The following is a 14,419-nucleotide window of genomic DNA, read 5'->3' as shown; positions in this document are numbered from 1 at the left end:
AAGTACCGTCTCTCTCTCTCTTGTTAATTATATCAAAGGACGGTATATGAGGGTTTTTAATCATGTCGATTGATCTAAAAGGTCACAAAGATCCCAGTTTCTTTCTGGCATTTACAGAAGTGCCTGTCAGCCTTACTAATAATGAAAACAACTAATGTAAAAGCAATCAGGTGTATAAGCCACACAGGTAGAAAGAGACTAATGTGTTTATATTTTGTTAAAATTATTACAGGAATATGTCAAAGTCTCTGCTGGGTAGAGGTAGGAAGGGTAGAAACAAATGGCTTTGAGAAAAAATAGCTTTCCTATTGTTGTAGCAGTATACATCACAGCAACACAAATAATTACCCTATGTAGTCCACAACTCTCTGTCCTGAATTGATAGCAGTAAAATGTCATGTTTAGTGAGTAATGTCTCCTTGTGCCAGGCTTTTTCACATGCACAGCTTGACTCACAGTCGATAGAGTATTTCAATGTCATCCATGCTCTGCGGTGGCTCGGTATGAAAAAATGGTGTGTGAAGGTCAGACAGGCCACCCAGTACTTTGACCTTCCATGCTTTTTCCGACACCTTTATCTCTACCTAAACACTTTATTCCACCTCAGCCTCGCCAAGATTAAAAGAAAACAACCGCAGAATATATCAAAGGTTGGAATCTGACCACGGAGTAAGAAGAGAATGAACGCTTGAAATCATTTGACATTGAAATGATAACAGCCTGAATTTCTCAAAAAGGGGAGATGGAAGTCTTTATATTTGACGTGCCCCTTGTACTTTTATGACCAGGGACTCGTCCTTGGACATACTTTTCAATCAACTCGGCACTTTTGGCACTGAATCCGATCGGGATGAAAGGACATTACATGAACAGAAAAAGGTTTTGCTTGATTGTTAAAGGATTTCATTTACTTTCTGCACCTGTGCACATAGAGCAAATATTGAAATGTACATCACAATAGATTAAAATAGTTTCTCCTTTTTCACTGTAGTTTTTAGAATTAATGAAATGAACTTGAAATGGCAAAGGTCTAGTGTATTTCAACAGAGTGTAAAATTGATATACGCCCCTGACTTCTGTTGCACATTATCCATGACTATTTTTTTAATTTTTCTTTAAAAAAATAAAAAATAAAATAAAAAATCATGAATGTCATTCTTAAGACCTTGGCACACCAAGTCTGTATTTTTCCTTCAAAATTGTTGAAAGTTTAAAAATAAATACAGCATTGTGTCAATCACATTTACACACAAAGCAGCAGTGAAGAAAATTTGGTGTTAGGAGAATGATGTCATAGAGGATGAAGACTGCGCAGAGAGAGAGACAGAGACAGCGACAGTGTGGAGACAGAGAGGGAGGACAGATCAGCACTTTCAGGTAGCCACGGTGCTAAATGTAAGATGCAGGCGATAACCAGGTAGACACCTCCTATGGAGAAAAGCAAGGGAGCAAATGTGTCTTTCCACTTTATCTCGTATTACAAATTTTCGCAATTAACAGAACAATAAAATGCTGAAAAGAGTAGGGCCCGGCAATATATTAATATAAAATAATAAACGAAACATGAAATGCTCACGTCATTAGGCATTTAAAATATCGTCAACCTGATTTTCATTCCAACCAAAGTTTAATGTCTCTGTCTAATGCAAAAGTCCAAGGTCTTCCTGATGTCATATTAACATCTGGTGCCAGCTGGGTACGGTCTTAGATTTTGGATATTGTCATATCCGAGTGTTGTCTTTTCCTGGTTGAAGAGGCTACATTACAGTAAAGTGATGTAATTTCTATTATTTTAGCTGTCCCATTTAGTCATTATATCCACATTACTAATTATCATTTATCTAAAATCTCATTGCATCAATTGTGTGAAGGCACCAGTCGTCAACCCGACCATCAGTAACAATCATCTCAGTATCAACATCGAGGTAGTCGGTCAAAAATGTCATGAGATTTAGGTGTTTCCTAAGGTGTCCATCCATATTGTTTTTCTGTTAACAGAGTGAGAAATAAGTCATATGGTAGAAGGTTGACCCCTCTTAGTTTATGGGTGGGATGGGTGGGTTGTTTTTATTTTTTCTTCACTGTTGTTGTTGTGGTTTTTTGGATGCTGCATGTACTACAATGTATTCTGAAGACCATAGTATGTTTGTTTAATTTGAATATGAGAAAATAAAAATTGCCAGTCATAAAAAAATGTCATGAGATTTGATATTCTCCATGCTACCCAGCCCTAATATAAAGTTGCATATGATCTACATCCGTCTACCTCACCTCCATCCCCGTCCAAGCCAATAAAAAGCACATTATGCCACTTCATAGAAACCTCTTTCCTGCCAATTTGAGTCCAGGCTGATCTTAAGCCTCCATCTCTTCCTGTCTGTCCATAACTGCCCTGCCCTCTCACTACAATGGGCCACTTTCCAATTAATGGATCGATAATGGCCAGTATGGGCTGCTTTGTACTTAGCCAGTCAGAGCCCACAATGAATACAGGATAATTTGGGGAGGCGGGGGATGATAAAAACTGGCTAGATGTCCGGCAGTTTTATTATCATTATCAGACACTGAATTATACAGTACATAAATTAATTTAGCATCGCAAGTATCATTGAGTATTTCATGTTGCATGCTTGCTCTTCTCGCCTTCTAATTTCCCCTTGTGGGACTTCTTAAAATGGACTGAACTGAAATGCACTAAAGTGAATTGAATTGAGCTGAACTAAACTGACCTAAATTGAATGGACCCAAACTGCAGCATCTGTATATTTGGCCTTTAAGGTTGTAAATTCTCACTGCTTATGGACCTAAAAGTTGAGATTTTGACCGTAAAGGGTTCAGAGACGCACCCAACCTATTGAACAGAAGATGAATCCAGCAGTTCTGGGTTAATGCACTTTGTGTAGATATCAACAGAGGTCACTTTTACTGGTTGTGTGGATGAGACTTGCAAAAGCCTGTTGTTGAATTGCACTAAATGATATGTTGTATCAAGTCCATGCAGCAAGGCCACAAAGGTCAGAGGGATACTGAGTACAGTGAGGCTGAGTAAGTGTAAAAAGCTGCACTCTATTCTGTATTCCCACTGAGACCCTAAGACTGACCGAGCAGACAGCGTGCCGATTGAGACAAATGGGACGAGCATATTGGAGTGCTATTCTGCTCTCAGGCCTTGTTGGTGCATTTTGGGGCACTGTCCGTTTCTTCAGGGCTGTGTTTGTGTGTATCTGTACCTGTGTGTGTGTGTGTATGTTTGATATCTTGGGTAGGGGTGGTGAAAGAGGACAAATTGCAGCTTCTCTTTCACACATCATTGGACAGCTCTCCTTTATTCACAGGAACAAGAGTACACCCTCCTCCCTCTACCTACCCTGCTAGGTATGATACATGCATTTGTCCTTTGCTGTCTTCCAAAAACACATATAGCACTTACTCTGTGTGTATGTGTGTGAGTGCAGGTGTTTCTCCATGTCAGTGAATGTGAGTGGTGTGTTTGGGATGTTCCTTGGCACAGCTGTCTTATAAAAGGTAGTGACCATGTGCCAGTTCATAACCAGGATGTATCCAAGAGGAAGCTATGAAAATCATGGACACAGGGCCAAAATATATGCAAGTATGGGGAGACGAAACACCGAGTGGACAAAGCTGGGCTTTCACTTTTGCTGATGACACCGTTTACAACCACAAGCTGACAATTTCCACTAGGGGTCGACAGATATTGGTTTATCAGATATCACCGATAATTAGTAGTTAAAGAGACGGATAACTGATACTTGTAACTGATATGCATTTACAATAAAAATTAAAATCTTTCTGTCAATATTTTCATTTCGGAATATAACACTGTGTTTAAAATGCCTTTAGTGAAATGTTTAATCAAAGCTGAAACTTTCAACGTAAATACAGCAAGTTCCCATCAACTTTTTTTTATAAGGTCGTAAAAATGTAAAATAAATAAATAAAAACAGCTTCCTGAGGTTTTACAAAGTAAAAGTTCATCTTTTCAAATTCATCCTTTGCACTTTTTATTATTTAAATTAATAGGCATTCATTAAATGAAACACCACGCGCAATACAGATAATCAGCAAAATGCCAAATATCGGCCACAGTAATCGGTCAGGCTGATGATCTGTCAACCCTTCATTTTCACGTGGTACAACTTCAGGCGAAAAATATCTGGACTGCAGTTCTCGATTTCATAAACTATATCTCTGTTGTGTATGTGTGTTACATTACCACCAAGGAAACTTTAGATTATTCCTCTTGGAAAACTGTCAAAGCAGCTCAGCAACAGCCAAATGGTGAGGAAGTGTGGGTGAAGGATAAAACAGGAAGAAATTGAGCTCAGAGGAAGGAACTGGTGAGGGGGGGGGTTCAGGAAATAAAAGAGGAAAACAGAAAAGTGAGCGAAACGACAAAGTGAGAAAATGATAAAGGAAGTAAGGGGGAAAGGGGCGGAGAAACTAGACAATAATTAGACTGCATTGATTACCTAGTGGCTGAGGAGCAATTGTAAGTGATCAAATCTAATTAGCTGGTCCTATACATCTTCCTGGAGATAACAGACCAATCAATCAATGGGCTTAAGTGAACTTAAAGCCATCACAGTCTACTGCCTGCTAAATATCTTCCACTATCTTCCAAATAACTTACAAGAGGTCAGATCCAAATGAATTTCTGAGAAGGAAGGAAGTGCCGCTGCTGCCGGTAAATAGAGACTAGACAGATTTCAACCACAGTTAGGTCTTATCAGTCCAGATGGACACATTGTTAATGATTCTAGACAGTGCTTAATCATAAATGACTCTTTAAAAGAAGACATCTTACACAATTAAAGGGCCAGTGTGTAGGATTAAGGGGTATCTATTGGCAGAGGTAGTATATAATGTTCATAATTATGTTTTCATTAGTGTATAATCACCTGAAAATAAGAATTGTTGTGTTTTCTTACCCTTGAATGAGCTGTTTATTTCTACAGTCACCCAAAGTGGACAAATCAAACACTGGCTACCATAGCTCTCCTACATGCTTGGTCCATCAACACATTCTCAATCCTAATTTAACAAATATTAACCTTTGATCAGTGGCCCATCACATCAAAAAAGGGACACTCGAGATAACCCCCTCCTGCATCAATTTGGGATGTTCACGAACGCCATAGCAGTTTACACTTCTTACATGCATCATTTCTTTTCAACTTGTATGTACAGTTTTTGCTTAATAAATGCAATGTAGGTAAAAAAAAAATCCTTTTTAAGTTTACTTCCTTAGGTTTAGGCAACAAAAGCATGTGATTAGGTTTAGAATTTAAAAAAAAACCATCATGGTTTGACTTAAGATAAGGACGCCTGTTACTAACTTAATATGACAAAATCCATTAGCATAGTATTGGACTAGTACACCATGTCGTTATTAAAACATCTATGAATCTTTCAAGCTCACACTGGACACAAACAGCAGTCTCTGGGGTGAAAGTCTAGAATTTGTTTGACCCATCCACCACCCTTACCGCCCGACCTGTGAGGACTTTCTTGCTCTTTATACTATGGTTGTTGCCTGGAGCGTCAACAAATGCCGCTGCCCAGATCATCTTGTTCCGCTGCTAAGGAGTGCCTCTGTGTGTTGGTGTTTGACACCAAAAGGCCACTGACCAAGTGTCCATCAGAATTTGACAAGTTGGGAGTGAGACTGCCCTGGACACATGGGAGCAATTTCTCTTCCACAACCTCACCGCTAGATGCCATTAAATCCTACATACTAAACCATCCATATTGATATTCAGAGTGAGTGTTTTCTCTGTTGAAAAATCTCCTTTTGTCATTTTGATGGTGTGCTGCACATGGACTTTCTTTGTCTTTTATCAAAAATATTTTTTTTAAAAAGCAAGCCATTGGTGACAATTATCATGTGTGATAATTTGTAACACAGCATTTGTACATTATTTGCAAATTATCCGACAAGGAAAGATGTTGAAAACAGGTAAGAAAAACAGTGCAACCTGTGCACTAATTCTTCCAAAAAATGATTCTGAAATATGTCCACCTACTGTAAGCATAACAAACTAAAATGAAAAATGAGCTCTGTAATACTCTACTGCTGGTTGCAATTTTGCCAGATGTCAGCAACACTCAAACACAACCTCTAGTATAATTCAAAAGTGCCCCAGTGAGCTGTGTTGTGGATAAATGTACGAAATAGTAGTTAAAATGGCATCTCCTGGGTGTGCAGCTGTATAAATGACATGAGGCACAGGCTGAATTTGGGCACATATGCTATTGTTAAAGTTAAGAAAAAGACTTATAAATGTTTCTTTTTCAGTGCAGAAAATTACTAAATGAACATTCACACCTCGTCTGTTGGGTCATTCATCTGAACTCCACCGCTTTTACTGTATTTCTTATGTTCTGCTAGTTTTAGCAGGAGCTGTATCCATTTATTTTGCATTTTGACCACAGGACTTATGGCCAATGTTTTCAAAATAAATTAAAAGAAATTCTGTGTTTCCTTTTCCCAGCTGTAACAAAAAAACATACTGAACATACTGAACATACTGAACTCTGACCCCAAACCACGCTGCATGTTCAACTGTGAATTTTTTGGAACTGTTACAGCCCTCATTATCAGAATATTTTGAACGCAGAATACATCGTCTTTTGTTGCTTGGTATCTGTGAGGTACAAAGTCCAGCTGCAGACTTGACTGACTTCATAATGTTGTTCACTGGTCAGACCATAACAGAAGATGAAAAAAGCCCTTGCCGCAGGGTTTTCTGCAGAATGATTTGCTACAGTGAGTCACCTGCATAAGCTATGTTGATTTTCCTCTATACCAAGATGTTTGTCACAGGATGGCAGGTAACCATAAGTGTCAAATGAATGAGTGAGCGAACACTCTGTGTGACTGATGATTAAAGCTCTGACTTTGTTTCATATGAGGTAGCATGCTGTTTAAATGGACCTGATGCATGTACAATTTCTGGCTTCCTGCCGAGTTTTGTGAAAAGATTTCATTTTATGGATAGTTGATGTTGAACACTGTGTAGCGGGAAATATTTCAGAAATGTCTGAAAGAAAGAAAGGAACACAAAAGAAGAATGAAAGAATGAACATTCCCATTCAAATCAATGTAAGTAGATGGTCAGAGCAGTAACCATTTTATGTTTACCACTGCCATAGCAACTAACGGGCTAACTTCTGTATGAACTATATTGATTATTTGTCCTTCCTGCAGTGATCAGTCATTTAAAGTATCTCTCTTACCGACAAGTCTCTCCTCTGTTTCCCATTTGTAATTGTAAAGAACTTAAACAAACTGACTAATGGCAAGTTGCAAACTCACAAAGTGTAGGGCTCTAGAGAGACAAATACCAAAAAGACCAGTAAGAGGACAAATACAAGCGCTGAACAACAACAACTGTCATTTCCAGCTGGGAAGAGACGCACAGCCTTGTAAAAGAAACACCAGCGATTTTCCGACCAATGAGAATATGGTCGAACATGAGTACCAACCAATCTCGGATCAGAAGCTTACAGCCCTACTGAAGTGAGCAAAACATGACTTTTAAAATATTGCTGTGACTGTTACTTCCTGTTCTCTTTTATTGCCATTAATTGCATGTTTGTTGAAACATGATGCACCGAGAGCCCCTGTTCAGCGAGAAGCTGAGAGAAGGAGAGACTGTGGGGATAAACAGTGTGTAGATCAGCACATTTTTATGTCAAACTCGGCAAAGTAAGGTTTTATTTCAACCATTATTGTAACAGTGAATTTACTATCTATACCAGTATTTTCCACATCATTGGGAGTGTATTGTAGATTGACTTTTATCATTATGTGTCAACTCTCAGGTGTTTTTGCGGGTCTGTGATTAAAGCAAAGGTGGAACTTTTCATGAGTTCTTTTACTCCTCAGCTGCAGTTTGTGGAGTTTGAGTCACAGGTTGGATAACTGAACTGTTGATCTGGTGGATAGATGAGAGGAGCAGCTGCTGCAGAGGTGAGTGAAAGTAAACTTTTTGACCCAGAAGAACGACAGTTAAGTTTCAATTTCACTGTACCTGATGTTTGCTGCGCCTGTACTCTGCACTAAGTGTGGAGCAATGAATAACCAAACTGTGCATATATATTCTGATAGTGCTCCCGATGACTGGTCCAGCTCCAAAAATGTAAAATAAATACGTGGCAGCAGATATTTTAATTATGGCGGACTTCCACAATTAAATGAATGAATGTGTGAGAAAGACATTAAACATGAGTGCGAGGCTTTTTTTCTCTTTTTCAAGTTTAAATGAAGTGTGTTTCATGATGAGCTAACAAGGGAATTAAGCTAACATTAGTCTTAATTTGGTGAAAAAGAGAAACCTGAATTGGTGCACAGCTGTACTTAAACTAGTCAATGTGACACACTTTACGACCCCACTGACATGTGCTGTCACCATAACAACTGACAGCACTTTCCATTTTTTTCCTTTTTACGAGTCAAAAGACCATGGTAAACAGTCCTTTCAATGTCCTTTCTATTTTTCTATTACTATGGGAAGGACATGCCTCAGTAGCACAGGAGAACATAATGTGGAATTAGTGCCAGTGTAACGATAACATATCACGAGACTCTTACAGACTATATTGATTATTTGTCCTTCCCGCAGTGATCAGTCATTTAAAGTATCTCTCTTACTGACAAGTCTCTCCTCTGTTTCCCATTTCTAATTGTACAGAACTCAACTTCAGCACCACAAATCTAATACAACACAAGCTGAATAAAGTCGCCCACATCTGCATGTGTTGGAGTTGCCGCTGAAGTACTGTGGCTGTTTCTTGTACAATACAACTACTATGGGACTTTCTTTGTAAGAGCTGTTGGTTTATTATGAAGCTGGTGACTCAAGCAGCTCTAATCCAACTCAAAACTCTCATCTTGTTAATGACAGCTTGCCATAATTCATAACGTGACTGCATTCTATTTTATTTTTTTTGAGTTGGTGTTCATTTGGTAGGGAATGGGGCTATTTTTTCCGTCATTAAATAGAGCTAAGTAGCACTTTGGAGGCTTTTATATACAGTTGTATAAACAGCATGAGCTCTCGCTTGCATATTCACTGCTAACCCACAAAGACACAATATTCATAATTAATATGCAACCACTCACATTGATTGCCTATTATTTTGGTTGACCATACAGTGTCATTAGAGATGCCTATTAGGAGCCCAGTGGAAAGCATCAAGTCATCTTAGTGGCACAACTTTTCTTTTTTTTTACCATCTTAAATCTCAACAAAACCACTTCATATAGTTAGAAAATGACATGCAAATGAAGGAGCTGACTTGTCAATCCAACCACACACTGAGTAGGAGACAGAAATTATTGATAGGTGAGGAGCAAGAAAGGAAAGACTGGAAAGGAGGGGTGCAGGGGCAGAGGGAGGGCTGAGCCGGTCGCGCTTGCCTCTTTTCATCAAGAGATGGGACAAAAACACTACTTAAAGGCTGATTTTCTTCAACCTGTGCGGTAACTGCTACTTTAATATTCCTTTTGAGGAAGAGCCTGAGCAGGCTTGGATATAATTTTCTGTTCTATCTACAAATGACTGCTTTGGTCAAATTTCTAAGGTAGTTACCTAATGTAAATGCAGGATTGCTGCATTTGCCTTTAAGAGGAACTGCTATGAAGAGTCCATCAATGTGCTTCTTTTGGTTTGCTAAGAGTTGCTTTTGCAGAGTACATTCATCCTTTGTAATAATGTCTGTCATTTAATTTTGGAGACTAAATTACTTTAAAAGAGCATGAAAAGAAAACTCCAAGGGATAAACAGACCCCCCCTCTGAGTCTGGGAGATGGTCAACAAAGCGTTGTTAAACTCCACTCTTAAGCCTTTTATTATCATGGTGAGAATCAACTCACGTAGAAAATAATAAAATGCAAACCTCTTGAGAGTGTGCATATCCTTGAACATGTTTTTCTCTCTCACTTAGACAGTCCACACACACACATACCATTACAGGTGCTGGAGATCCTACAGTCTAGCCTATTTTATGATGCATGAAAAATCAAATGATGGGCTAAACTAAATCCTGCATAAACAAAATGGCTCAGAAGGCTTGTCTTAATAAGCATATAGTAATACAGAATAATCTGTTTACCACAAATTACAAAAAAATATATCATAATCTGTTTTTTAACTCCTGTGCATGTAATTGATTTATTAATGGGATGATTAAGCTATTATTGAATGAATCATCCTTATCTAACTAAAAAGGACAACATTACCCATAAACCGCTATGATGTTGACCAACATCCCCTCGGGTAAAGATTACAATAAGCTGCCACATTGGAAGCACACAACTGAGGCTCTATACTACAGCAAACTGGCAAACTGGCAACTGGCACTCTTTTATTTATTTATTTTTTCCCCTGCTAAATAGAAGTAAATAAAACCAATTTGATTGTGACCCATTTTACAATGGCCCTGCAGTATAAAATAAAATAAATTGAATTTAGAAAGAGTGTTTCACTCAAGCAATCTCTACCTTTGTGACAGGATACACAACTCATTGTTTTTTTTTTTTGTTTTTTTTTTTCATTTTTACCAAGATCTTGTCAAATAATACATAAATTCTTACTTCTTACTTCTTCTTATAATGCAAATGATGTACTGGGTATATGTAGGGTTGTGGTGAAAATGGCAATATTGCAATACGGCGTTTTTAAAAAGCCAGCAAAGTATGGCAAGCAATCGCCATAACCACCATGTTTTACTTGTTTTCATTGGAGTGCCGTGTATTTATACTGAGAAGGTGCTGAGCATCTATTCTGCTATGAGTGTCACACGTTTGCCATTTTTTATGGTTGCCAAAAGTTAAAAAATGTTACACTTTGGGTAAAACTCTACAGATACTTTTCACTGTCACTTTTTACACAGCTGTTCAATCACTGTGGAGTAGGGTTGGGATGAATACCACAAAGACTAACCATCACATAGCCGAACAACAGCAACAATGGAGGAGAAATTCAGACTTTTCACATGCTCCATCTTTTCCTTTATCTAGGGGACATACTCTACCTTGTACCGACATTTTTACTTCTGTGAATATTCCGTATCATAACAACCAGGTGCAACTAAAGCTGAAAAAAGTGTTACACCACTTATTGTGCCTCATTTCCCTTCTATCTTCAGCATTTGACAAAGACCATGTCTTTAATTTGTTTATTATTTATTTTGGAAATTGTAATATGGCTAAGTGCAATATCAAAATTGCAGGGACTGTATTGTGTCACAACATACCATTGTAAATGAAGCATCATGTTGCTACTGAGATGTCCCAACCTACAAATAATATTCCAGACATGAGGGAACATGCTTGTTTGACGCAGAACCCTGAAAAAAATCACATCATTATTATTATTTTTATTTTTTTTTTAGTGACCATTGAAAAAAAAAAGCAATTCCACAAAAAATCATGACTCATATTGCTATCCCCGTAGTCAAAATACTCACAATATGAATTTGTTTTTTTGCATGGTGCAGCCCTAAATATACCAAGTAATATTCTAACAATAACGACCTTTCACAAAGCACTAAAATTATGGTAAATACAGTAATAAAGCAACAAAAATGGCAGTGATGCTGCACATGGCCCGGTTACCTGGTACAGTATATGCTATAATTCCCTAAACTCTGTCAAAAATGACTTTGTTTTACTGTGTTTGAGACATAGCTAAGATGTTTGTATTAATGCTGCATTATTATCTTGTATACAACAAGTCTGGATTTGCAACAAGTAGAAGTGTGAGCTTTGTCAATGTCAACCAGTTCTAAAATTGTCTGCAGAAGGGGAGATAATAGATAGCAGATCAGTTTTCTCCAACTACACTCAGGGGTTTTTGTGCTCTAAATCACATCTTCTTCATCGGATTGTACTTGGATTTTTCAAGTAGCATTTATGCACATTCTTCACGCTTCTCATTAAAAAAACCCAAATAAAAACTGTTCTCAGATCATTTTGTTTACTTAGAAATGCAAACAACTAAAAATCATTTTCACCATTGGAATAAAGTAAATCACAATACACATGAGTATTTAATGACATAAACATACTAGAGTGTTTATATGTGTCATCCCTGAGCCATTATTATGAGGTGCACTCACACCTGTGTGCAGAGCAATATAATGAGGAGCCTGTTCAGGCGTTGGCAGTCAATGCTAGACAAACCAGACCAAAAAAAAAATCATTAAATTGAACCTGGACGTGAATAAAATAACATTCTAAATCACAGTCCACTAGACAAAAAGAGTCTGACTGGAGCAGGTTGTGAACCCATCTCTGTTTTCCTTGAAAAAAAAGGTGTTTTTGTTACTCCAGTTGAAAAGGGCATGAAGCACTTCACATTCTAATCTTACTCAAGTATTACAGGCCCAGTTATGTTTGCAATTATCTTCTGCAATATTACTTCTTTCTGTCTACCAGCATTAACTGTTAAAAATACAACCGTGACAACAGCTCGGCAGCCAATTCAGTCTCAGCTGCTGTCTCGGAGGAAACTTTTCTGCTCTGAAGAGGAAGGGCAACACAAGACAGCACGTTTGTACTGCTATCAACACGATCCACATCTGTGGCAGTTTAGCCCCAGGAGTAAATGATAACTGTAGCTTTTGGCATAGATATTTATTCCAACACACAAAAAACCCTAACACAGCAGTTTGCCAGTTCTCCTAAAATAGCACTGTTGTTTTCCCTCACTACTTGAGACGTTTTGTGTAGACACATTTAAGCAGCTGGTCTGGGCAGCGTGCAGCTGGGACCAGTCTTATGATTATTGATATGGGAAAATATTTAAACTTTGGGGAAAAAAGTAAAAGAGGAATGGGAGACGGAGGACTTTACTTGATGCAGAATTAAATATATACCATTGAAACTGGGAGGGAAGCAGTGCAAAGAAAGTAAAGGGTGCAGTGTGTGATCTTAGTGTGTATGCTACTAATCATTCAGCACTTGCTCATCAATAGTTACAACAGTTTTGCCATTAACTGAAGTCTTGAGTCAGCACTGACCTTGCTTCACCCTCATTTATCCGAAGCCAACTCAGCCCAAAAGTTAAAAATTGTTACAGAGGTAAGAGGCCCGCCCTACTGTAAATTTAAAGACATGTATGCATGAATGTCACCAACGAGCACAGACGTAGTTTAACTACTGAGCAAGAAGCCTATAATAACATATAAGCAATATTTTTGACAGTTTGGTAAATGCACGTGTTCAGCAGAGAAGATGTCCACTCTCAGTTTGACAGTTCTTTATATTAAGGACAGCCAGAGAATGTGAAAGAGGTGATTTGGAAGCTGTGCAATAAATTAGTAAGGACTAAAGATGGAAACACCACAAATCTCCACTCCAATGTCAAAAGGCATCAGATACGCAAGTCTGCCACCCAGAAAGAGCAGCAGGACTGAAACTCAACCTATTGTGAGAGATCAACCCTTACTCACCCAGGCTTTCGCAAAGTAGGTCTGTATCTGTTATCCTCATTCTATACATCAGTGTTGTTCAACATGTTATTAAATAAAAACGACCTTGATTTGATCTCTCTGTAATTAGCTTCCTTACACAATGTGGCCACTTCTGAGTGTTGCATATTTCAGTCCATAGATATTCTAAGTGCATATTCTAAGTGCATATTCTAAGTGTATATCTAAGTGAGTCTCTCTCTTTTACATCTTATCTCTTCACTGACATTTTTTTTTTTGGCTGATAATTTTGCACATTGTTGTTTTTCTTAAAGCAGTACTATCAGCGAGGAAATTTCAATATCGTCCAACCCTACTTCAGACATAGCCAGGCTCGCTGTATCTGCTGGTTTCCAGAAATGGTGCTAAGCTATATCCTAATCAATGCTGACTGTCACTTCAGGTGGCTGTAGACAGGAGCGGGACGATAAATCAATCTGGATATATTGATTCCATGATTAACGATCCAATATCCAATTTGCAAAATGAACCACTGATACATATCGTCATCTTTAAGATACACCCTTATTTTGAAGTTCCCATGGCATGTCTATGTCACCATCTCTGTCCAAGTGTACCTCTGCAATGAACATTCAAATGCTGTTAGCAGCCTAGTGTCAGTACCTTGTACCACTGAATCATATTAAAATTGTATCGTAGCAGACTTGATGAAACTGCTAAGATACACTCATCAATCTCCTCATCTAACTCTCAGCAAGAGAGCATAAAAGCAGAAAGCACTTTTTAAGAAAAAATAGGTTTTATGTTAGATGATGGAATTTATATAATTAATTGCAACTGAATGAAACAATATGATTAAGCAAACTACAATACAAAAATCCATTACAGAACCAACTGAACAAAAGTCTGTATTTTTCGGTGTTTAGGGTAATAGCCAAATGAGCAATAGTCATTTACAGTA

At 38.0% G+C, this 14,419-nt stretch overlaps 1 protein-coding gene across 3 annotated transcripts in view; it reads right to left on the bottom strand.

Moving 5' to 3' along the window:
* Nucleotides 1-14,419, bottom strand: part of pcdh17 (protocadherin 17) — a 73,400-nt gene that overhangs the window by 45,980 nt on the left and 13,001 nt on the right. The gene's annotated exons all lie outside the window — the stretch shown is intronic.

Source organism: Plectropomus leopardus, chromosome 1 (genome assembly GCF_026936395.1).
Source record: "Plectropomus leopardus strain MGB_pleo_1.0 chromosome 1, ASM2693639v1, whole genome shotgun sequence".
Taxonomy (NCBI): Eukaryota; Metazoa; Chordata; class Actinopteri; order Perciformes; family Serranidae; genus Plectropomus; species Plectropomus leopardus.
This window is presented reverse-complemented; position numbering and strand designations above follow the sequence as displayed.